At 42.4% G+C, this 24,772-nt stretch overlaps 1 long non-coding RNA gene across 1 annotated transcript; it reads right to left on the bottom strand.

Moving 5' to 3' along the window:
- Positions 1 to 17,431: 17,431 nt before the first annotated feature.
- Positions 17,432 to 19,236, bottom strand: LOC138751481 (uncharacterized). Its single transcript, XR_011349974.1, has 2 exons — positions 19,055 to 19,236; positions 17,432 to 17,574 (listed from the first exon to the last, which is right to left on the bottom strand). It is a non-coding gene; the product is annotated as an uncharacterized lncRNA (long non-coding RNA).
- Positions 19,237 to 24,772: the final 5,536 nt, after the last annotated feature.

The following is a 24,772-nucleotide window of genomic DNA, read 5'->3' as shown; positions in this document are numbered from 1 at the left end:
TAATTATAATGGGGAATGGTTAGTGTTGCATTTAGTGCAACACTGTCACAGTGCCAGCAACAGGGATTCGAATTTAAATTTTGTAAATTATGGGAATTACATGATTGAAGTCAACTTTACATAATTAAGGACTACAATACTGATTTTTACATTTTGCACTGTCTTTTGTCTTTTAAACTGTTTATTCTTAATGCTGGTGTCTTAGTTAGGCATTGTAAAAGTGCATCTCAAGCAACTGGAAGATTTGTATATCCGGCATCTGTGAATTCCATAGATGTTGGATACTGGAGGTTTACTGTATATGGACAGGAAAAATTGAGAGGGATATAGACCAACTGCAGGCAGATAGGACTAGCTTGGAGTGGGCTGAAGGTCTTGTTTCCCTGCTATAAAACTCCACGACACTAATTTCTCTTCATTGAACCTGATTTTTATAAGTTGCTTCCTTGAATGCGATTGGCCTTAGCTGTCACTATTTAGGAAAGAAAGCAATATGGAATAAAAGATATCACCAATCAGCAATCAATATATACGTAGATAGATCAACTATTACTGAAAAACAGATGAACATTTTACATTTGATATTGTAAGCAACCACAATATAATATTGATGGCAACACCATGTTGCATGCTTTTGTTATGCAGCTTGCCATATTGTCCAAGCACACTTGCAAAGAAGGTGCCTTCATAAGAAAATAACTGCTTATTTCAATGTGAAGTGTCAAATTATTATTTAATTAGAACTTTTTCAGTGCAAAATTTGCAGGTAGAGCAGAGTTAAAACTATCAACAATTTCTGAATATGTTAATTTTAAATTTAATGAATGTTCTTTTCTTCTCGATTAATTTGGTAAAAATGAGCCAGATGGGATTTCAATTTAAATGGCAATAATATCCTGGGAGATAAAATGTTCTGAAGAACATCAAATGTCCAAAGATAAGACACACAATTTGTTTATTCAAAAGTCATTTAAAGCTGAATTAGATTTGCTTTGTAACAGAAAATTACTGTTCCTAAATGCTGACTCACAACCCCAGGAATTGAGTCCTATTCTGACGTCAGGTTCCAGCTGTGTGGAGTTTAAATGTTCTCCCTGTGGTCACATGAATTGCCCCCAGGTGCTCAGGTTTTCTCCCATATCCCAAAGGTGTACTGGCTAGAACACACATGTCAAACTCTGGCCCGTGGGCCAAATTTGGCCCGCGATATAATTATATAGATAGATAGATAAATAAATAACTAAAAAAAAGAAGAAATAAAAAGTTTAAAATTGTAAAAGTAAATGTTCTCCAAAGCAACACACAAATTATTGAGCGTCATCTGTGGGCGGGTGCTGCTGGGCATTGGACTTACCGCTGGGGTGGAGGTCGCGGACGAGTTCCACCGCTCTCACGGTATTCTCGGTGAGATGGCGAGACCAGCGGGGACTCCTTGGGTTGTTGGCAGCGGGTGCGGCAGGCGGAGGTGGGGGCGGAGGAGGGAGAGGGGGCGGGGGGGGAATGCCGCTCGGGTTTGCTGGCTGGGCTGGGGAGGGCTCCCTGCAGACCTCTGCTCCCTGGCATGCTTCCCGGCAACGTGCGATCCTTGGCTTAAAGGCTAGAAAGAAATACTATTTATTGAATATTTTATTTCTTATTTGTTAATGCTTCTTCTGGAAAGAGTTTAACCAAAACTATTATTAAACATTTATTTTAATAAGAAAAAGTTTAACATTACATATGTTGAGAGAAAACATGCAGATGTTGTTGAAAATTTTCAATAAATATTTAGTTCGGCCCTCGACTTAGTCCAAGTTTTTAATTTTGGCCCTCTGTGAATTTGAGTTTGACACCCCTGGGCTAGAAGATTGACTGGGCTATTCTAACTTTCCTTTTATATGAGTCACTAGTGGGGAGAATCAGGATGAAGTTGATGGGCATGTGAGAGAAGTTGCTGTGAAATAAGTAGAGGAATGGAATTACTCTGATAGTTGATGTAGATTCTATGGGCTGAATTATCATCTTCTATGGCATGAGAAATATGAATCCTGATTCAAAGATTATCAACTGTTGCACGTGCTAAAGCTTCTAAAAAGTACATTGGCCATAGTTTAAACATTCATGATCAAAAGTAAGAACTTTTGAGCAGGCTGAGTTGGAAGTTATTGCAGGGAATCTTTGTTTCATATAGGAAGGCAATGAGTTAAAATAAAGAGAATGATCAAAGATTCCTCCACAGATGTCCAATAAAACAGTTATGAACAAGCAATTTGCCTAATTTAAATTTGTTATTAAATCATTTATAAAATATGGTAATATAGTATTTTATTATATCTAGAATCTGATTTCTCTGTAATTTCAGTGAATCGGAATAAAATTGAACCATCGGATTTCTCACATATGTAGAGCATATTTTACTTGGTAGATCTGAATTAAGCTGCTTTCTTACAATTCATCATAATTTGTTCCACAGGAAATCATAAATTGACATTAGAAAATCAAGATGTCAAAATTGCCAATTACATCCTCACCAGAAATTACAATGTGTGTTTGGTGATTTGAGCTTGTGATGCCACGCTTGTCGCTATCCTTGATTATAAGTCAGAAACTCGGGCGGTTGCATGGCCAGTCCCGGTTCCGGTGAATTAACTAACAGGCAGGGCTCTTGGCCGCTCTTTACCTGCTCCAGCATACTTCTGTCCCCCTCGTAGTCCACGGTTGCTGGGTGAGTCCTTCTCTCCACCGCAATTTCGGTCCTACAGCTCTCCGTCTGGTCCGTACTTGGTTGCACGAGTCATACTCAATATGAAATCTCAAATTGAGTAAAAAGATACTCTTCAGCTGAAAGAGCTCTTAAGCAGCACAATTTTATCAAAGAATGGGAAGGAATGCTAAGTTTCATATTTGATGGTTAATGCCAGGAATATGACTCCAGGAATGTGGGTGTAATGCTGCAAGAACCTTTAACTTGAGGAAATGGGTGAAGATCAGTGGATGGATTTTAAAAATGCTACTTTTTAAAAATAATTTGGGCCACTGGTTTTGGCCACAGATCCTTTCATCACAACTAAACATTACCATAATTTTTGTTCATCAGGATTAACACCAAACATTCAAGTTCATTTATCATTTGATTGTAACAGTACAACCCAATGAAACCACATTCTCCGGTCCAAGGTGCCAGTACACAAGACATAACACACATACAGACAAACAATGCATGTACACAGAACCATTATACATGTCTTACATACATTTATTAAAAATAAATAGTATTAAATAATAGTAGAGTCTTAGGGAGTGTTATAGCAGTTCAACAGTCATTCAGCAGTCTCACTGCCCATGAGAAGCTGTTCCTCAGCCTGATGGATCAGTCTCTAATACTTCTGTAGCTCTTTGCTAACTGGAGTATCTGGAAGATGTTGTAGATGGGGTGATAGGGGTCCTTACAGATTTTGTGAGCTTTCTTTAAACAATAATCCCAGTAAATCACATCAGTGGAGGGGAAGGAGGCCTTAGAGATCAGATTCTCCTCACCTCGCCCATGGCTATGCAAGGGGCCTGTTTTTTGGGGAGAGACAGAATTTTCTTTGGATCAGCCTGTTCTTATCGAACCGTGCATAGATGTTCTGGAAGGGAGGCATCATCATTATTGACTTGCAAGGTGGTTTAGTGATCTTTATTGTTTTGATGCCTTGCCACATCCACCTCATGTTTACCAGTATTGCTCAGCTGTCTATAGACCCTTCTATCTGCCCAGGGAACTCGCGACCATGCTGATTACTGTGGTTTCCTTTCCGCCTTTGGTGAATGAAGGTGAAACAATTAAGGAGATTTATGATGCCATCTGTAAAGACTGGTGCCCCTTATGGTGGTGAAGGAGGAGATGTGGACAGAAGTGTAGTATTTAGTAACAATTATTCAACTTTTACAGATAGTCAGCCTTTACAACATAATCTGTCATGGCTCTCCCTAGGGTTGAGAATGAAGGGCATAATTCCGACAGAGTGAAGATGCCTGTGTGTGTATTTGTTTAAAGTGTACTTTTTAAAAAAAAATATATTTTTCACACTATGAACCATACAGACCAAAATACACACAGACATTTCTCTCTTGAATATACAGTGTTATTTTCTCCCCTGTTCCCCCCTCCCTTCCCTTCCTCCTTCACGCCCCCCCACCCCACTCAACGCTCAACATATGTGATACATTAAACCCATTAAATAATGTCATCACACAATGAAAATAAACAAGAAATTTGTGTCATCTACTTTTACATACTGGGTCAGTTCATTTCGTCTTCTTCTCCTTCTGTCGTTTTAGGGGGTGGAGGTCCACGGTAGGACTTCTCTATTGTGTTCCATGTACGGTTCCCAAATTTGTTCGAATACTGTGATGTTATTTCTTAAATTATGTTATTTTTTTCCAATGGAATACATTTATTAATTTCTATGTACCATTGATGTTGAACTCCAAGAAGCACACAATACTTCACAAATCAACCAACTAATTCCAATGGCATGAAAGCCACGACGATTGGAGCTGATGGATTTGTTGCAGTTTCATCTGCCTTCACAGCAGTTGAGTTCAGATTACCTTTGACTGCCTGTTCCACCATTGAGGACTTGTTTGGATTGTTCTTTGTCAGGGACCTTACCCTCGACCTTACCACCATGGGTGACCCTACCAGGAGCACAGCTCCAGATGGACTTGCTCTCAGGACCACACAAGTTTCTCCACCATGACAAGGTGACAATCCATGGAAAAGACAATATAATAAAACACCATGCACAAGTCTTCTAATATAGTTCTCTCTCTCTCTCTCTCTCTCTCTCTCTCTCTCTCTCTCTATCTCTCTCTCTCTCTCTCTATCTTTGTAAGACAAGTTGGCAAACTCTAAGGAGCTAACCATAAGATTATCTGCCTGCTGGTACCTGACCTCTCTGGTGGGAACCTGATCAGAAGTCACCTCACCTGCCAATAAAGGTTAGATTCCCACACCTGCCAATAAAGATTTCCCTCGACACCTTAGCTCACGTGCGCACACCTAATCCTGCCCTCCAATAAGCTGCAGAATAATGCCCACCACATGGAGTAATTCTTTCTTTTTTCTCCTTGGAACAAGCCCGAGTTCCATTCCAAGTTGTGAGCTGTTGGCATCGCTGGAGAACCAATTGCGTACCAATTAAGGGGAGGGGGCTGTTATGGCACATAGCTGAGAGAGACTATAGCATCTCACTTGTTGTTGTTAACAGTAAGTTGCTCCTTTTAGTTAAATGGGTTGCTGTACATGCTGTGGGTGAGGGTGGCTGATATTTTAAAGTTAACCCTCACATTTGAGATTTCAGATCTATTGCCTGAGAACATACATGACATCATATACAACTCTAAGATTATTTTACCTGTGGGCGAGGCAGAATTACCACTTATTGATAGAAAAAAAATAAACTGTACACATGTACATATGTAAACACATAAAGAATTGTAAATAACTGATTGTGCAGTACCAAGATGAAAAAAAAAACAATAAAGTACAAAAGAATCCTTAGATGAGTCTGTGATTGAATTTATTGTTGAAAAGTCTGATGGTGGAGGGGTAGCAGCTGTTCCTGAACCTGGTGGTGGGTGTCTTGTGGCACCTATAACTCTTCCCTGGTGACAGCAGTGAGAACAGAGCATGTGCTGGTGGTGAGATCCTTGATGATTGCTGCTGCTCTGCTAGTAGAGTTCCCTGTAGATGTTCTCAATGATGGGTAGGGTTTTGCCTGTGATATCCTGCGCTATGTTCACTACATTTTACACTTAGGAGAATTAGTGTCCCCATACCAGACTATGATGCAGACAGTCAGCACACGTTCCACCATACATCTGTAGAAATTTGCCAGAGTTTCTGATGTCATATCAAACCTCAGCAAACTCCCGAGGCAGTAGAGGCACTGACATGCTTTAATTATGATGTCATTAGTGTGTTGGATCTAGGAAAGATAGTGAGTCCCAAGAACTTAAATTTTCTCACCCTCTCCACCTCTGATTTCCCACTTATCAATGGATCATACACCTCTTGTTTTCCCTTCCTGAAGTCCTTAGATTTTGTGACATTGATCGTGAGGTTGTTAGTGTGCCATTCAGCCAAATTTTTTATCTCCTTCTAATCCTCATTACCTCTTTTAATCCAACACACTACCGTAGTACTGTCAGTGCATTTGTAGATGATGTTGTTGTCGTACCAGGCCATATAGTTATAAGTGTATAGCAAGAAGAGCAAGGGGCTAAGAAAGCAGCACTGATGGAGATTGTGGAGGAGATATTCTTGCCAATTGTCACTAATTGTGGTCTGAAGGTGAGACCTTCAAGGATCCAATTACTGTATATAGTGGGATGTTAAGTCCCAGATCTTCGAGTTTGCTGTTCAGGAATGAGGAGAGGATTGTGTTAAAAGCTGAACTGTCTTCGATAAAGAGCATTCTGATATATGTATCATTGCTGTCCAGATGTTCCAGGGCTTTGTGTAGGGCCAGTGAGATGCTATCCACTGTAGACCTGTTGCTATGCTAGGCAAATTGGAACAGATCCATGTCACCACATAGACAGTAGCTGATATATTTCAACTACAGTCTTTCAAAACAATTCATTACTGTATATGTGAGTGCCCCTGGTCAATAGTCACTTAGGCAGGTTACCACCCTCTTCTTGGGCACTGGTATGATTGATGCCTATTTGAAACAGGTGGGTACCATGCCCTGCCAGAATGAGATATCCATGAATACTTTGGCAAGTTGGACAGCACAGATTTTTAATACTCTGTCCTGTACTCCGCCGGACTGAATGCTTTCCTGGATTCACTCTCCTGAAGGCAGCCTGCACATCGTCCTCAGATATTGACAGGAGAGGATCATCAGGGAACATGGGGGTGTACAGTGGTGGTTCTTCCTTGTTCCTTTGGTTGAATCAGGTGTAGGAGTAGACTTTGGTGTTGCAACTATTGGTGATTTATTTGCATCTAATGCATATGAATTAGTGAGGTCAACAAAGGTGATGTAGAGTCCTTTGTTTTGTTCTCTGCACTTTTCTTGGAGCTGTCTGAGGGCAAAGACCATGTCAGTAGTTCCTCTGTTTGCGCGAAAGCCGCACTGTGATTCTGGGAGAATATTCTCGGCGACACTAGGTATTATTCTATTTAGTAGAATCCTAGCGAAGATTTTGCCTGCAATGGAGAGCAACGTGATTCCCCTGTAGTTTGAGCAGTCTGATTTCTCGCCTTTGTTTTTGTACAGGGTGATGATGGTGGCATCACGAAGATCCTGAGGCAGTTTTCCTTGGTCCCAACAAAGCTTGAAAAACTCATGCAGTTTGGCATGCAGAGTTTTGCCGCCAGCCTTCCAGACCTCTGGGGGGATTCCATCCATACCTGCTGCTTTGCCACTTTTCAGTTGTTCGATTGCCTTATATGTCTCATCCAGGGTGAGGACCTCATCCAGCTCTAGCCTTAGGGGCTGTTGAGGGAGCTGGAGCAGGGCGGAATCTTGGACTGAGCGGTTGGCACTGAAAAGAGATTGGAAGTGTTCTGACCATCGGTTGAGGATGGAGATCTTGTCGCTGAGGAGGACTTTGCCGTCTGAGCTGTGCAGCGGGCTTTGGACTTGGGGTGAGGGGCCGTACACAGCCTTTAGAGCCTCGTAGAAACCCCTGAAGTCGCCAATGTCGGCGCTGAGCTGGGTTCGTTTGGCGAGGCTAGTCCACCACTCATTTTTGTTGACCTCACCAAAGCCTTCGACACCGTGAGCAGGAAAGGGCTTTGGCAAATACTAGAGCGCATCGGATGCCCCCCAAAGTTCCTCAACATGATTATCCAACTGCACGAAAACCAACAAGGTCGGGTCAGATACAGCAATGAGCTCTCTGAACCCTTCTCCATTAACAATGGCGTGAAGCAAGGCTGTGTTCTCGCACCAACCCTCTTTTCAATCTTCTTCAGCATGATGCTGAACCAAGCCATGAAAGACCCCAACAATGAAGACGCTGTTTACATCCGGTACCGCACGGATGGCAGTCTCTTCAATCTGAGGCGCCTGCAAGCTCACACCAAGACACAAGAGAAACTTGTCCGTGAACTACTCTTTGCAGACGATGCCGCTTTAGTTGCCCATTCAGAGCCAGCTCTTCAGCGCTTGACGTCCTGCTTTGTGGAAACTGCCAAAATGTTTGGCCTGGAAGTCAGCCTGAAGAAAACTGAGGTCCTCCATCAGCCAGCTCCCCACCATGACTACCAGCCCCCCCACATCTCCATCGGGCACACAAAACTCAAAACGGTCAACCAGTTTACCTATCTCGGCTGCACCATTTCATCAGATGCAAGGATCGACAATGAGATAGACAACAGACTCGCCAAGGCAAATAGTGCCTTTGGAAGACTACACAAAAGAGTCTGGAAAAACAACCAACTGAAAAACCTCACAAAGATAAGCGTATACAGAGCCGTTGTCATACCCACACTCCTGTTCGGCTCCGAATCATGGGTCCTCTACCGGCATCACCTACGGCTCCTAGAACGCTTCCACCAGCGTTGTCTCCGCTCCATCCTCAACATCCATTGGAGCGCTTTCATCCCTAACGTCGAAGTACTCGAGATGGCAGAGGTCGACAGCATCGAGTCCACGCTGCTGAAGATCCAGCTGAGCTGGATGGGTCACGTCTCCAGAATGGAGGACCATCACCTTCCCAAGATCGTGTTATATGGCGAGCTCTCCACTGGCCACCGTGACAGAGGTGCACCAAAGAAAAGGTACAAGGACTCCCTAAAGAAATCTCTTGGTGCCTGCCACATTGACCACCGCCAGTGGGCTGATATCGCCTCAAACCGTGCATCTTGGCGCCTCACAGTTTGGCGGGCAGCAACCTCCTTTGAAGAAGACCGCAGAGCCCACCTCACTGACAAAAGGCAAAGGAGGAAAAACCCAACACCCAACCCCAACCAACCAATTTTCCCCTGCATCCGCTGCAACCGTGTCTGCCTGTCCCGCATCGGACTTGTCAGCCACAAACGAGCCTGCAGCTGACGTGGACTTTTACCCCCTCCATAAATCTTCGTCCGTGAAGCCAAGCCAAAGAAAAAAAAGAAAGAATGCATATGAATTAGGTGTAGTTGGTTTTTTGTGTGTGTGTGTGTGTGTGTGTGTGTGTGTGTGTGTGTGTGTGTGTGTGTGTGTGTGTGTGTGTGTGTGTGTGTGTGTGTGTGTGTGTGTGTGTGTGTGTGTGTGTGTGTGTGTGTGTGTGTGTGTTCCTTGTTGCACATTCTCCCATAAATATGGACCATTGATTGTTACTAAATCGTGTACAGACTTCTTACTTCATGGTTGCTCCAAACTTGTTTACACCATTACAATTAGTGCTGTGAGCAGGGTTAAAGGAGTTTTGACTGGAGACACATGTGGTCGCAATATTCTGAATAGGGCCAGTATGAAGGGCTCTGCAGATAGTAAGGATAGCATCCTGTGGTGGTCTGAGACAGTGCAGGGTTTGTCAGCGTGGCCAGCCTACTGGCAGACCATGGCAAACCAGTAGACTGGTCTGACAGTCTGCACCCACAAGGGGAGAAAATTGGGTACCGTATTGTGTCCTTCCTCAAGAGATCAGAGTTCCCAGGAATAGGTGAAGCCAGAGAAGTGCCTTTTAGCTGCTAGTTCACCCAGTTACAAGGTGAGGTGGAAAGGCTGCAGCTGCATTGCTCCACCATGAGGGAGGTGGACTGGGCTGCGCAAGCCCAAGCTAGAGAGTGAGAAAATAAGGGAACTGAACTCCCATGCAGGCTAGTTAAAATACAGCAAGTAGAACGATCCACTGGACTGACTGGCAGGCAGACCTAGTCAAGGTCTGAACTATGATGATGCAGAGGGATGGTCCCGACATGTGGTCAGGAGATGGGGTCATGTGGATTGGACAAGGACCCAAACAGTACAGCACAATTTCCCCCATGTGCAGGCCAGGCCAAGCCAATGACCACACAGTTCCAGACCAGAAATGGGGGCCCTCCGCAGACCTTTGCAAAAGGGAATGTAGAGGAGGGCTAGGGAGCTTTATGTAGCCATGCCCAAGGCCCCTGCAAGACCACGGAGACCTGGGAGTACTTGGCTAAAGAGTTGACCGGGCTGGGGAAATCACTACTGACAAAAGCCTGGTGAATACCTGGCCACGTGGCTGCTCCAGATCTGGGACAAAGGTAGCACCAGTGTGAGCCTGTCCCATTAGGAAGCAGCCATCCTGGGGTAACTGTCCAGACAGCAATAATGGCTGCAGACACAGTCTGAGGCTGTCATAGAAAATATGTCGTTATGAGCCCATGTGGTAGCCACATCCAAGTGAGGTACCCTTCGTTGCTGGAGTGGGACCTATAGTCCCAGGCAGAGTGGAACACTGGAGAGAATGGGATGATGGCCAAGAGGGAATGAGTTCTAGTTACGGGGCTCTACAAGGGCACCCACCACTGCGACTTCCCGAAGAACTCCAGGGATACCCCTGTACTTGTGGGGCACCTGGTAGCCATTGCCTTTCCTGACCTGAAAGGGGAGGTTCTGTGCTTGATTGCCCGGAAACAGACAGTGAGGGAAACCATCCATTTGCTGGAAGGGTTGGAGGATAGCACTTATTCTGGTTGGAAACGAGAAAAAAAGGCAGAGGACAGGGGATCCCATATGACCCACAAGGGCTTGCGCTGTTGCCAGCTAGTTAGGGACCGGATCACGGAAATCCTGTGTGGCTCATGTAAAAGAAGGATGGCACATGTAGAGTACTGAATAAATATGTAGCCCCACCCCACCACAGCAGTCCCAGACATGGGTCGAGGACGTAGGGGGCTGGGAGGGGAAACACTGGTATGCAGTTGTGGTCCTGGCCAATACCTTCTTCTCCATTTCCCTGAGTTCTGAATCACAGCACCAGTTTGCTTTCACATGGGAAGGACATCAGTATACAATTCCCCATCATCCTCAGGGGTACATTCACAGCCCCAAGCTGTTCCCCAAGCTGATAGCTAGGGATTTACAGGGGTTACAGCTCGATCTATATCAACGTGACACACAGAAGTCTGTCAATGCTGGGACTGTAGTAAAATCACACAGAAATGCGAGAGAAACTCAGCTGGTCTTGCATCATTCATGGGATGTAAAGATATATTTCCAAAGTTTCGGGCCTGAGCTATTCTTCAAATTTAAGCAAAGAACAGGAGCAAGTTAGATTAAAGACTGAAGACTGCCGGAGGAAGAGTCCAGACCAACAAAAGGTGTTAATGGGATATAATGAGGTAAGTGTTGACTTTGGCTCTGTAAAAGGAGACAGAGGGAAAAGCAGAGAGAGAAAGAAAAAGAAAAACTGGGAGAAAGGCAACAGGGGGGGAGTAGAAGAAATAGTGTGGGGGGGGGGGGTGGAGGGAAGAGCTTAACAGAAACCAGAGAAGTCAATGTTAATGACATCCAGTTGGAAGGTGCCCAGAGAGAAAATGAAGTGTTGTTCCTCCAATCTGCAGGTGGTCTCAGTCTGGCATTGCATGAGACCACAGACAAAAATATCAGCATACGAATGGGGTGGGGGAATTGAAATGGGTGGCCACTGGGAAATCACACTATTGTGGCAGACAGATCCAAAAAGTGATTTTCCAGTCTGTGACCAGTCTCTCCGATGTAGAGGAGACCACAATGGGAGCACTGGATGCAGTAGATGGCCACTGTAAATTAACAAGTGAAATGTTGCTTCACTTAGAAGGACTGTTTGGGGCCCCAAATGGAGGTGAGGGAGGAGGTGTGGTCATAAGTGTAGTATCTCCTGTAGTCACAGGGATAGGGTCAAGGGGATCATTGGTGCTGTTGGAGGAGTGGATAAGGGATTCACAGTGGCAGGGTCCAATCCACCAAAGTTGAAAGAGGTGGAATTAACAGAGGAGTTGGGGAAAGTATGGGTGCAGGAGCTGCTGAGAAGGGGAGAGATTTTAGGCCATGGACTGGAAGACATGCAATTGGTTGCGTCCCAGTGCCAACTCATTTCAGTTCCCCACCCCGTTCCCTTGCCGACATTTCTGTCCATGATCTCATCCACTGCCAGACTGAGACCACTCACAAATTGGTGGAACAACAACAACTCATATTTTGTCTAGGCACCATTCAATCGAATTACATTAACTTCTCTGGTTTCTTTTAGGCCACCCCCACCCTCTATATTTTCTTTGTCTCCTTTCCTCCAGTTCTCTCTCTTTCTCTTCCCCTTTTCCCTGTGTCACTTTTTACAGAGTGTGAAAGTACAGATTCTATCACCAATGTGTATATGTACAGATTGTAGTGTAGGATGACTGTGATTGGCTGAGAGTGTAGCCACACCTACTGGCAGGTCTTAAAGGATTGCTCCAAGCCAGACCAGGTCATTCTGGACTGGTCAACCTACTTGTGATATGCTCTAGTCTTTTAGTTAATAAAAACCTTGGTTTGGATCAACAAGTCTTTGGTTCTTTTGACGCGCACTACACAGAGCAAAAAACTCCCCCCTCCCCTATCACTTCTCACTTTTAAGAGGTCAGGAGAGGGGAAAGGTGAGAAGTGATAGGGGAGGGGGGAGTTTTTCCCTTTTCATCAGCTTTTAAAATATAGGCTCCTTGCCTGCTTTTTGCCCATACATTGAGGAAGGGCGCTGGGGCAAAAACGTCAGTAATATACTTCCTATAGATGCCGTGAGACTCGCTGAGTTCCACCAGCATTTCTCTGTTTTTACTACAATCGCAGCATCTGCAGACTTTCGTGTTTTACTGAATTACTGGGGGAATCGAGAATGACACTGACTAACCCAGAGAGAGTGAGATTCCCCTCCTCCTTCGCAGGATGACACAACTGTGGATGCTGGCAGTAGTAATAGTGGTGTGGGTCAGCACTGGGAAACCCTACAATGTCTTCCTCCAAGTGGCGTACGAACAAGTCAGACTGCTGGATTTGTTTGAGGACTCCTGTCCATGCCGCAGACACCGATTTGTTTCAGCACCAAAGGAAGAGACTGTTGGGGGAAACTGTCCAGCTCCACCGGCTTTGTTGTCTTGTTTGTCCCTAACCAACTTCGCCCCACACAGTCAGCAATCTCACCTCCAGTGACCCTCAGCGGATGGGTGTTTCAAGGGCTGCATATCATTTTGCTGATGCCTAGGTCTCGACTCAGAGTGATTTCCCAAGTGGAGAGCAGGGCTAAAGAATATTGGTGCTAAACTTTGCCCAACAACAGCTTGGTATTTTTGAAATGCCAGCAGTTACCTATTGGGTTCATTCATTGGCCTTGCTGGAGTTTAGAGAACAGTATAATGAACCTCATTGTTATTGTTTGCTGTTTTCTTTTCAGATCCCAACAGCTGTCTGTCAAATTCTGTTGCATCTAACCATAGTTCAAGAGCTTTGGACCTCAAATGCTGACCAAAGGATAAGAGAAAAGAAAAGCTTGTTGCAGGGTCCAGATTCTATCACCAAACATGTCCCTCTGACACTCCCTAAAAGGTAAATAATTCCACGATGATTAGGCATTAAAGCAGTTAGAGAAGAATCCAACAAATTATTAATTAGTTGAGAACTTGAACAGTGCTGTATGTATAAATATAGATTTGCCTGACCTCTAATGAACAATGTAGGCGGGTATTTGACAAGTATCCGGAGAATGGCTCATGGTGCTTTCACAGTTTGACATTTTGCTGCACTCGGTGAGATTTCCTATTGTGAAGAGTTTCCTTTGTGAGTCCCATTGTGCACATATTGACTCACTTTTTGTTTTGTATTCTAGAAATCAGTTCAACAGGTTTTAAAGGTATTATATTGGCTTTCAACCAATACAACTGTAAAATTTCAGAATGTTATAACAATTACAAGGAATTATTCTATTGTGGATTGTTTCCATATTATCATACTTCATCCAGACATCTATCCTTTTTCACCTTCTTTAGTGACTGTGAATTTTCCATCATTCCCATTGTGTCTTTTGCCTCTGTGTTTTCTAGTGGCATTCTTCTCTCGATTTGCCTCAGCCTCAGTTAGAATATATTGTTTTATTCCAGCATGGTTTACATGGATACTCCCTCTATATTTTATCTTCCCCACCATCCACCATTATCGACATTGGAACTCCCTCTACTCTTTCTCTTCCCGATTCAGCCTTCTATTTTCATTTTTGTTTTCCATATCACTCCCACAACCCCAACTAACACCTCCCCCTACCCATGCTCTCCCAATCACACATTTTCAGCCCCTTCCTGCAACTGGTTCAATCTACCTACTACCCACAATTTCAGCCATTGGATCCCCTCAGCTGTCTGGTTCCATCTGACCTTTGTCTCATCCCTAATGGTTCCCATTACTATCTTCTTTGCAGATTAGATTCCAGCAATGGTGACCTCTGAGCTTGTGCTTATAATCTTCCTGCTTTCCACTCAACCTTCATCATCCCCCTCCTCCAACCACCTCAATTGTTTTATTTTTCTCTTTGTGCCTGACTATCACTCTTTTGATTTTGTCTACCAACTCCACCACTGTCCTTCCCCCATGGTGCATCAATCATATTCTGAACCCTGCCGCACCCCTTCCCCTCTTCTGTTAACACTGCACCAATTGTTCTTTCCTCTGTTAACTAAAAGATATAACATGCAATATCTATAATGAAACTGGGCTACTCCAAACCAGCTGTGCACTTCAAGACTAATAGAGACAGTGGATTGTCATTCTCTGGTAGCCAGTGGAATTTTAATGAGAAGGGTTCTGGTCCTGGGGTAGGTTATTTGCTTTTTTTCCCAAAATTTACACATACGGCATGATAACAGGCCTTTTCAACCCACGAGCCCGTGCCACCCATAAATGAAGTAGTGGATTTTAGCTACTTGCGGTCAATCTTTGACTGGAAGTATAGAATCCTTTGAGATTAGGAGGAATACATTAAAGATCCAGTCTCAAAGAGATGTAGGATACTTTCAATGGCATTATCGCTCAATATGACTCTAAAATGGCAGTGTAGCCCATTGAATGACTCGCATGAGGTTCAGGTATAATGAGGAATAAAATAGAGAGAGAGAGAGAGAGACTCAGTCTATGGTTATAGAAACATGAACAGAAGGTTGAGAATCACTGCTCTAAACCTAATTGTTACTGAAATATTTTGCTTGAGAAAAATTGTCATTGGCCCATTTCCTTTGGAGTTGTGAAACCATGCACATAATGAGTCAATTAGATACGATTAAAGTAGTAGTTTTCAAACTTTTTCTTTCCACCCACATACCACCTTAAGCAATCCTTTACTAATCACAGAGCACTTATGACATAGGGATTAATTAAAGTGGTATGTGAGAGGAAAGATAAAGGATGAGAACCATTGCTCTAATCAGAGACACTTTTTTGGATATTGGTGGATTTAATTACTCTTATGCATGTTTCATTGTCTTTATTTATAATCTTGTTCATGAGCACAGCTGCTAACCAATTTTGTGACAAGCTAGTGATATATTAAAACACCAACTTTGCATTTGATTTAATCATTGCTTTGGTAGAAGTGTAAGTGGATAAGTAAGCACCTGAAAAAGGCAGTATTGCTTTTCAACCTTAGACTAAGAGGGCAATCAGTAATATGAATGATACCTGCTAGAATAAGTGCATTGTGTAAGATTAAATTGTCTTTTGAGACAGCTGGCTATATTAGCACTTTGTTTTCTGTCTGTAAATATTTGTGTATCTGGAAATTTTATTCTGTCTATATTGTGAGAATTGAGCTAGCATTCAATTTCTATTGGGGCACATCACATTTTTTTTAAATTTTGGTTTAGTTTTATTTCCCTGATTTGAAAAAAAAAACTCTTTTACATTACTAATTGTAATGCATTTAAAATGGCTTACTGCTCTGAACAAAGCTTCATTGTTTGGGGTCTTGCTTACAAGTCAGAAGCTTTTAAGCCTCATTCTTGAGAAGTTAGCACAAATATTTGGGCTGACACTGAGAGAAAGATACACTGTTAGTGGAGCTGCCTTTCTGATGTCAAAGTACGTCCACATTTGTTTATATAGTGGAACCAGAGCCTCATAAATAGTGATGTTACAGAAATTATTGATCCCATACTTTCAGGCCCCTGTCACAATGGAGAATCTAGAGTTTGCAGATGCTGGAATCTAGAGCAAAAAAAAACAAGACTGAATGAACTCATTGCATCAAACAGTGCCAAGGGAAGATAACAAGTATAGAGGTGAGAAGGGAGCAGTGAGACAGCGGCTGGTAGGTGATAGGTGGAAACTGAGAAGGGAGGGATGATAGCAGGTGGAACCTGGGAGGAAAGGGGATAGCAAAGATGAAACAAAGGAGAAGAAACCCAAGTAAACATGGATGATGGACTGACAGAACCAGGGAAGGGAGTATGATGAGACTCGGTGATTGGTGGAGGAGGATGGAAAAGGTGAACAAAGGGGGACATATCGTGGGTGACTTAGGGGAGTGGGTTACCAAAAAATGGAAAATTAATTGTTCATGCCAATGGGCTGTTCTTCTTATTTGCATTTGGCCTTGCTTTAGCAGTGGAGAATGCTGAGGACAAATAGATCAGTGTGGGAGTGGAAAAGGAGAATGAAATGATATGCAACCAGAATCTCAAGACGTCCAGAGCAAACCAAAACATATGCTTGGCAAAGTGGCAGCTTTGGTATGCCAAATGAAGAAGAGACCATATTGCAAACACTGAAAGCAATAAACCAGGGTGGAAAAATGTGCATATGAATCCCTGGATGGTGTTGAGGGAGGAGGTGCAGAGATGTGTTGCACCCCCAAGAGTTGCAGAGGACAGGGATGGGTGGGTGGGAAGGGATGAGTGGATCCCTTTGTTTTTCTTGCCTTGCCAGAGGTAGATTAACTACCACCTGGACCCCTAAGCTAAGCTTTAGTAAGGCCCCGCTAACATTTCCCCACCCCACCATTCATTGAATAGAATAAAGTGACATTGTTATGTGAAATAACATATTAGGGTTTTCCAAAGTTGTTGATATCGACCCCTGGGGGTCGATGGGGCTATCTAAGGATTTGAAAAATACCGGGTGGGTCAAAAGGAGGTCAATAAATGCCAGGGGTCAACTGAACATTTGGGGCTGAAAGTATTGTAGACCCAAGGTCCCTGCTCCTGCCGGGAGCCTGAGGCCCCCTGCTCCTGGAGGGAGCCCGACGTTCCTGCTCCTGCCGTGCCCCACTCCCTTTCGGGACCCTAGGTTTAAGCCCACTAACCCTAAAAATTAATCTGCCACTGTGTCTTGCTCTCCTTTTTCTGGCATCTGATAATCGATTACCTCTGTTCTTCATGTTTCATCTCTAACTGGTTTATTTATCCCACATGTGGCACCTGTTCCACCCCTCCCACCCTGCCCTCTACACTAGCTTCTGCTTTCCATGTCCCCAGTCTAGATATAGAGTTTTAGCCCAAAACTTTGACCATTCCTTTTCTTCCTCTGATGCTGCATGACAACTTAGTTCCTTCAGTTGATTGTGTTTAGCTTCCTATTCCAGCATCTGTGGTCTTCTGTGTGTCTTCGGCAATATAATGTCAGGCTTTCCAGCAACACTCGTATCCTGAGTGTAAAAATAGCATCTCATCACTTCATGGGAGGTGAAAATAAATATAATTTTGCACTGACTTAATTCAGCCTTTGCAATTATATCATATCAAATATTAATGATTGAATAATTATCCAAAAATACATAAACATTATTATTTTACAATGTAATCCCTCCTTTAAAATGAGCAGGAACACTTCACTATAATGTTTCTTTAAATAAACTACTCAAAACAATTTTTTAATTATTCTGAAATACTATAATGTATCACACACAGATTAACAGAGCATTTCAAGCAGTATTAACTCATAAATAGGAAGCAGAAAGGAGTTATTTGGTTGTAAAATGAACCCAAGTATGCAGTGCTCCCAGTTCATTTTTGTTTGAGTGGAACTGTCACTTTAAGAGCTAACAAATCAAGCTGCAAACCCTGCAAACTTTGAGAATTGACTGTGGGCTGATAGACTGGGGACAGGGTGTTCTCAAATTGACTACTTCTGAAGAGAGATGAAGTGGCCCTGGAAAACACGGGTGCAGAGACTATGTGATCAACATGTTAAAGAAATAGTACTCGGTTTGATCGGGGCCCATTTTAAGGAAGCAGCACTTGGAGAAGCATATCTTTGAAGGGATACTGTGCTGAAGGAGAGCCTTGTGTGGTAATAGACAATTTGTCTGATTTCTCTCTGTAAGGAGAATGAATATACTCCACCGTGGCCAAAGAACAGTCACTTTTGAAGGCGGGGAAATTAGTGTGCCACACTGTGACCAAAAAGGAACATTTTGGGTGACCCACTAAAGGGTTCTGGAAGATTTATGAAACTACTCACTTAGTGCCCCCTACACAAAGAAAAGGTGAGTTCTGATTGCCACTTGTCTGAAAAGGACATTTCTTTGGAAGCATCTCAACAAGGATTTCACGAGTTTACCACAGTCTGTCACCCTGGTCTCTCCCATCTACTCCATGATTACTTTTTTGATTAACTTAAAGCCTGTGTGTGTGAACACTGGATTTTCTGAGACTGGACTTTGAACTAACATTCCAGAATTGGCCTGAACTGTAATGGTTTGGGATATTTACACAAAGAATCTCTCTCTCACTCACACACACACACACACACACACACACACACACACACACACACACACACACACACACACACACACACACACACACACACACACACACACACACACACATATGCACACGTATATTTGCTAATAGTTGGGATATAAGTTTAGATAAATTTAGACAAGTAAATATAAGTTTAGATAAGTTGGATAAGGTGCTACATTATTGGTACTTAAAAATAATTATAACAACACAATTTGGGCTAATTTCTACTGCTGCTGTATGAGTATGTAACACTGAGCATCAATTATCCTCTGACACCTCACGGTTAGATGAAACTATTCACTGGCAACCTTTTCCTAAAATTATTTTAATTAATTTGTCCAACATTTATGTGAATTCAAAGGAACAGAAATTAAATACCACGTAGCAGGAGTAATAAGTACTGTGGTAGACCGAGTGGCCGCACAGCTGGACAGGCAGAATCGCCACACCAAGTGGTGAGCACAGAATGGTGCGGGCCCGCGTTTGCAGACCTGAGTGGGTTGACGGTGCACGTTCCTTCCCTGCTGGCATGTTGCCAGAGAGACAATGACTGCAGTACACTAACTTCACTCCCCTTTATGAGGTGCTCTGATATCACTCCCCTTTATGAGGCGCACGATTGTTTAAAATAAAAATCAGTTCGTAGTTGACTCTTCTGTGGTAGCTGTTGTTTCTTGAGCTCTGCATTTAGTGCCATTATATTGGTGACACCGATGGGTGCTCAATGTCTTTTGAGCCCCAACAGTGAAACAAAGTGAGAAAGCTTATAGAATGGATGCCACTATTACACTGCACACAATAGCTGTGAAACTGCCCAACTTCTGGCCTCACAGATCATGTCCTTGGTCCCAGTAGGATGAGGCTCATTTCCACACATTAGGAACATAAATGAAGCCACCAAATTCTGGCATATAGTCACCTCATTAGATGAAGATTCTACTGCCAAGGTAGATGATTTTATCAACAACCTGTCCGAGGAGGAGCAATACAGTGCTTTTAAGGTACATCTCCTCGCAACTTTCAGCATGTCTGACTTGGAAAGTGGCACACATTTACTCCACCTCAACAATTTGGGGGACAGAAGGCTGACAGAACTGATGAATGAAATGCTTGCAGATGGCCATTTCAACTCCTTAATGTTCAAGGCAGCCATCTTGGAATGGCTCCTTCATGACATCTCTATGCTACTCTCTTCTGCTGACCTCCAAAACAAGGAAAGTGGTGAGGAAAGCAGACAGACTTCACAGGGTACTGCAGCCTCCCATGGCAAAGTTTCAACAGGTTACCTTGGACAATCATATGAATGCAGCCGCCATTTCTACAGCACTCCACAATCTACCGAGGAAGAAAGAGCCATTGGAGAACAGTGAGTGGTGTTTTTACCATAGAAAGTAGGGCAGGAATGCACACCGCTATGTGCTACCATGCAGTTACATGATTGACTCCCAGGGAAACAACAACGCCAACCGCCACTGATGGCCTTGATGATTGGCGACCAGACCAGCCTGTTATATGCCACTGATCAGCACATGGGATGCAAACTGCTAGTCGACATCAGAGCTCATCTTAGTATCTTCCCACCATCCTCTTACAAATGGGAATCTCGAGTGCCTCAAGCCATCTTGCATGCCATCAATGGCACTACTATTACAAGTCCAGAGGGTCCCAAAATGTCCTATGGAATGTTGCAGGGGAATTTTTCATGCCAAAAGGTAACACATTATACTCATATAAACCAGATGGAGTTACAAAATCTGAAATAATCTTTCCTCTCTCAGTTAGAGGCACACACCAGTAACTCTTCAACAAATCCAACTTAGTAAGAAATTTAGCTTTCCCAATTTTATCAATACAGTATTCTATTCTCTGAATAGAATAAGCATCTGTTTTAGATATTGAATCAACCTTCCTGTAATCTGTACAGAACCTAACAGTTCCATGTGGTTTAGGTACCAGAACACAAGGAGAACCAATCGGAGTTCGAAGGTCTAATAATACCATTTTTCAACATATATTCAATATGTTGAATATACTCCTGATCCATGATTTTACTCTTCTGAATGTTTATTCTATATGGGTGTTATTTCATGGGGCTTTCCTCTCCCACATCTACATCATGATAAATCACTGATGTCCTTTTCGGCACATCAGGAAATAAATTTGTATATTTCAAAATTCATTCTTTCAACTGCATTTGTTCTTGTGGCTTAAGATGGCCTAACTTTTCCTCCAGATTTTCCAAAATTGCTGAGTTAGACAGGCGCACAGGAACCATTGTTTCTTTAAGGTTACCCTCACAAGATTCTGTTTCCATAATCTTATGATCCATACAATTAACAATTCACCCATCAAGTAATATCCACAAGCCATTTCTTTAATCTTCTATTCACTTACTGCTTTGTCCCATAGGTCAATAAGATCTGTATCTATTTTCTGTTGCTGAATTAACTCTTTCCTTGACAAAGAGAAATCCTCACTCTCACAATTAACCTGCTCTTTCAAGACTATTTCAGAAGCACTGGGCAAGACTCTATCTTCCTCTGCTCTCATCACTTTCTTAGACAATGACCTTGTTACAACACATGCAGGATACATCTCACATTAGTCCTTAACATCATCCTTACTAGGCCAATTTGTTAATCTCAAAACTGACCCAACTTTATGCTTTGCCAAATCATTCACTAATAGAAATGAGACTCCCTGCATGGGTAACTTTTAAATTACTCTTACTACAACAGGTCCTTTATGTAGTTCTGAATTCAGCACTATGTTGTGAAGAGATATTGACTCTACCTCACCTCCAACATTTTTAATGAAAGTTATTTCCTCTGTGTCAGTCTTTTGATCAAGAGTTAAAACATTTTTCAATAACGGTGACTGTGCAGCTCCAATATCTCTAAGAATTTTAACTGAAACCTGTGATTCTCCCTCCTTTATTGAAACCAAGCCCTCTGACACAAAAGGTTTGAAAATATCCATATCACTCTTACGAGGTTTGGAACATCTGCTTTCCTTAAATTCAACTGTCTGAATACATGATTCTGGTAAAGGCTCCTTTCCTCATCTCTTTTTAAACACTAAACAATTTGCAATATCATGACCAGGTTTCTTTCAAAATTGTCATACAAATCCAGAAGTTCTGTCCTTTCCCACCTTACCTTCATCTTTTTTCTTAACATTCTTCCCAGACTTCAGACTTACTAGTCTGCCCCACATTAACCTTCTGAACAGGGTTACTAATCTGTTCCACATTAACCCCCTGAAAAGGCTCACTATTTTGGAATTTGTTTTTGTGAATCAGGGAATATTCATCCACTAACCTAACTGTTTGCTGCCACATCCCCACATTGCTCTCATCCAGGTATAATTTAATATCATTTTGAACACACCTTTTAATTTCCTCAATTAATATCAGTTCTCTCAATTTGTCTGAATCATTATTTATTCCTTTTGTGGCACACCAACAGTCAAAACATACAGATTTTCCCAGAGCAAAATCCATGTAAGATTGGTTCCATGTTTTCACCAAACTCCTAAATTTTTGTCTATATGCTTCTGGAACCAATTCATAAGCTTTCAATATTGCTTGTTTAACAGTATCATAATTTGCCACATGCTCTGCAGACAAGCCAGAGAATGCAATTTGTGATTTTCCCGTCAACACACTTTGGAGCATGAGAGGCTATTTTTCTTTTGGCCTTCTCAAGCTCTCAGCAACCTTTTCAAAAAGGTGTAAATATGTATCTGCATCTCCCTCCTCAAAAGGAGGAACTAGATTTACTTCTCTACTAGCCAAAAAACCTCTTCCAGGAATTACAGCCTCAATTCTCGTGCTTCCCTCCATCAATTTTTAACTTCTCTAATTGAAACCGTCTATCCCTTTCAATTTCCTCCCTCCATTTTTCAGCTACCTCTAACCCATATATCCTCCATTTTTCAGCTTCCTTTCTTTGTTTTTCAGCTTCTTCTCTGTTTTTCATCTTGGTCTGCCTCATTGTTGTCTCTGCAACTCAAAGATCAGTTTCTCTCATTTTTCTTCCACTCACAATTTCTCCTCCAATTCCAATTTCAATTCAACAGATCTGTCCTCCGGAAAATTATTTAAGTCTTTCCTCAATAAATTTTCCCTTACCTATATAATATTTTGCTATAATCCTCTGTATTTGTACTTTCCTCATCCAATGTTTGACTTCAGTCAACTTTAATCATTAGAAATAACCATCGGTTCCTCTTTTCTCTTGCTCTGCAACTCCACAGGTGATGGTTATGACAAAAAAAATGTATTAACATCCATTGCTGCTGTTTTTCCACATACACACACACACAAGCTTTAAATTAGCTTGGAAAAACAAATTAACTAAAAAATTACAAAAACTCCAAAAGTTTAAAATCCCAAAACTCCAATTTTTAATCCGAAAAGATGAGCCCCCAAAATATTACGAGTCTGGAGAACCCCAAAACCCAGTAGCAACAGAAATTCACCAAGACAAATGGTTACTTAAATAAAAGTTACTTTTAATTATATTTAAACATGAAAACAGGATCACACTTTAACTTATTACTATTAATTTAGCCACCTTCTAATTCTAAGTACATATGTATACAATGTGTATGTAAGTTCAGAAGTTTTCCTTGATTCACAGTCCAATCTCACTTCTCATTCCTCCAATTTTACTGGTTGCAGACAATTCTTATTCTGTGCACGGAATTTAATATTTATGAATTTTGCCAGGCTTTGGTGCTTGAAAGGTAAATGGTTACTGCTCAGGAAGGTTCTTGTCTGTTTCAGAGAGAGATTTATCATTTGCTGGACACAAACTGATCCCTTCTAATCAGCCACATCAGAGTCTTGCTGAAAAAACTTGCCCCATCAGGGATTTCCAGATGATAACCTCTTTCTTTCAGGTCACCACAGAGTTCATTTTTGTTACTCTTATTTCAAGTGAAACATTAGACAGCCAGTCCTCTCCTCTTGTATAGACCACAAGGGCTTTGACCAAGGTGAACTAAGCAGTCACATCCCGTCTTCAAAAGTTTTTCAACAAACTTGCCATGTTCCAGTCCCTCTCTCTCCCTCTCCCTCTCTCTCTCTCTCTCTCTCACTCTCTCTCTCTCTCTCTCTCTCTCTCTCTCTCTCTCTCTCTCTCTCTCTCTCTCTCTCAGAGAAAAACCTGTTTTTCTCTATCTTCTTGTAAAACCACATTACCCTCTTATAACAGGCAACTGCACTCAGACAGACTGTGGCTCTGAACCTAATCCTTCGAGTTCTTTCATCTGTTGCTTTCCAAAGCAACAATCTATTTGTGAAGTCCTTATAGGCACTCTTCAAATTTTTGCAAAGGCACTCAAAACTGGTCTGTCTGGCTTGAGCAGAGCTCCAGTATTTTAAATGAGATCTGTTTGAACAGTTTGTATGTGACCTACACTTAAAAAAAACTGCCACAATTTATCTTCTTTAAAACATATCTATATACAATACAAAATACAACATAATTTGTCACACTACGATTAGCAATTATTATACCAATTCGATACAACTGATATTAGGGGACATACCTTACCACTGGACTTACACGCTAATGGCCGTAGAATAGCCCATTTTGGGAGCAGACTTCCTGAGGATACATGACTTGTTGGTAGATATGAAAGGGCGCCTTTTGGTCCATGCCTCCACATTGCACACATGCCCACTTTCTTCAGATTGTCGACTGGCAACACTGCTATGTGTGTAAATACTCACCACAGATGATTTTGTGAACTTAATACCAGAGTTTCCTGAATTATGTACACCAGATTTCCATTTACTCTCCCCATGTCAAGAAGTTCAGCACTATTTAACCACCATCGGCCCTCCCCTACATTCCAAGGCATGCAGACTTCCCCCTGATTGGCTACTACAGGCCAAAAAAAAGTTCAAAACTATGGTGAAACTAGGCATCATCCGAAGGTCCAATAGTTCTTGGGTATCACCACTCCATGTAGTGACAAAAGCATCCGACAGCCTATGTCCTTGTGAAGGTTACCGATGCTTCAACGATGCAACTGTGCTGGATAGGTATCCAATACCATACATTCAAGATTCTGCTGCCAATCTTC

Source organism: Narcine bancroftii, chromosome 1 (assembly GCF_036971445.1).
Source record: "Narcine bancroftii isolate sNarBan1 chromosome 1, sNarBan1.hap1, whole genome shotgun sequence".
NCBI lineage: Eukaryota > Metazoa > Chordata > Chondrichthyes > Torpediniformes > Narcinidae > Narcine > Narcine bancroftii.
The sequence above is the reverse complement of the archived record's forward strand: the minus strand, read 5'-3'. Positions and strand labels throughout refer to the sequence as shown.